This window comes from Taudactylus pleione, unplaced genomic scaffold (assembly GCF_031769625.1).
Source record: "Taudactylus pleione unplaced genomic scaffold, aTauple2 ptg000792l, whole genome shotgun sequence".
Classification (NCBI taxonomy): Eukaryota; Metazoa; Chordata; class Amphibia; order Anura; family Myobatrachidae; genus Taudactylus; species Taudactylus pleione.
Genome location: NW_028285194.1, coordinates 8,022,941 through 8,024,675, shown reverse-complemented (window position 1 = coordinate 8,024,675; position 1,735 = coordinate 8,022,941). Strand labels below are relative to the sequence as shown.

General features: G+C 45.4%; 1 non-coding gene across 1 annotated transcript; it reads right to left on the bottom strand.

Moving 5' to 3' along the window:
• Positions 1-840: 840 nt before the first annotated feature.
• LOC148474975 (U1 spliceosomal RNA) lies at positions 841-1,000 on the bottom strand. The gene has a single exon (XR_015872809.1). It is a non-coding gene; the product is annotated as a U1 spliceosomal RNA (small nuclear RNA).
• Positions 1,001-1,735: the final 735 nt, after the last annotated feature.

The window sequence follows — 1,735 nt, the reverse complement described above, 5'->3', positions numbered from 1 at the left end:
TCAAAATTTGGGCTGCTGTGGGGGTGGCTGTTATTATAACATATCTATCATATATATGAAACTATATAAATACATAAATATAGAAGAGAAAACTGCTGTAAACTCACCCACACAACAAAACCAAAATCTATACTAAATAGTGAAAGCAACATCGATTCTCTCTCTCTCTCTCTCTCTCTCTCTCTCTCTCTCTCTCTCTCTCTATGGCCGGGATGTACTAAAGGGGAAAATGCGGTAAAACCCCAGAATATGCCGTTTTGGGGGTCTTACCGTATTCCCCAAATGTATTAAGCACTGGAATGCGATGCATTTGGGTGCTTCGTCACAATGGGTTTGCATATGATGAAGTCCTCCAAGCTGGCTTCAACCCCTCATCTGCATATGAAAAGAAAAGGGACAGTCAGGTCACCTCCCCCCTGTTCCCGGCGAGGGCACAGGACACGGCGATCTTTCTCTGGTGCCACCTGGTTAACTCCCAGTCTGCCCAAGGTGGGCCATCACTGCCACAGCACTTTGAAACATTCAAGCTGATTCTTGCAGCAGCTGAACCGTGCAACAGCTCCAGGCCTGCTTTGCAAAGCAAGTGGAACAGTTTGGGTCCTGCACCACCATCTATTGGTTGTATATGCAAAACACACTGGAATGGCACAACAGCAAAGAAGCACGCAGCAAGCACCCAGTAGAAGAGGTCAGGACGCACTGCTGTAAAGGTGAAAAAGCAGCTTAAAGGGCGCAGTTGAAAAGAAGGGAGTGTTGAAAGAAATAGAGTAAAGGTAACCCACAGCAAAGGTTTTACAGAAACACCAGCACACAAAAAAAGCTGACTTTTACCAGAGATCAAATGCAAATGCAAATGCAGTTCCCCACTACAACAAATTATGCAGATGAGTTTCCAGCATCTGGGAAATCGCAGGGGTCAGCACACCCAGAGTGCAATGGACAAGTCTCACCCTGGGAGAACCACCTTTGTGATCATTGTATCTCCCTGCCAGGTAAGTATGAGATGAACTTGTGCTCAGGAGGGCTGCTGCCCCGGGCACGCCCCTGTCAAGTGAAGGAGGTTTACTTGGGGCATGCACAAGTGAACTCTCAGCTGGGGATAGCAACTGCAGGGAGGCCACATATCTCTTTGTGGAAGTGGTAAGGTGGCAGAGGCCTATTCCTGATACACTCCAAAGTATATACAGCCATGGCCAAAAGTTTTGAGAATGACACAAGTATTGTTTTTTTACAAAGTTTGCTGCCTCAGTGTTTTTAGACCTTTTTGTCAGATGTTACTAGGGTATACTGAAGTAAAATTACAAGCATTTCATAAGTGTCAAAGGCTTTTATTGACTTACATAAAGAGTCAATAATTGCAGTGTTGACTCTTCTTTTTCAAGACCTCTGCAATTCGCCCTGGCATGCGGTCAATCAACTTCTGGGCCACATACTGACTGATGGCCGCCCATTCTTGCCTAATCAATGCTGGGAGTTTGTCAGAATTTGTGGGTTTTTGTTTGTCCACCTGCCTCTTGAAGATTGGCCGTGTACCCAAAATGTTGACGTTTTGTTCCCCGAGCCACCTAGTTATCACTTTTGCCTTATTGTATGGTGCTCCATAAGGCTGGAAAAGGTATTGTTCATCACCAAACTGTTCTGGGATGGTTGGGAGAAATTTCTCTTGGAGGATGTTTTGGTACCATTCTTTATTCATGGCTGTGTTCTAAGGCAAAATTGTGAGTGAGCCCACTCC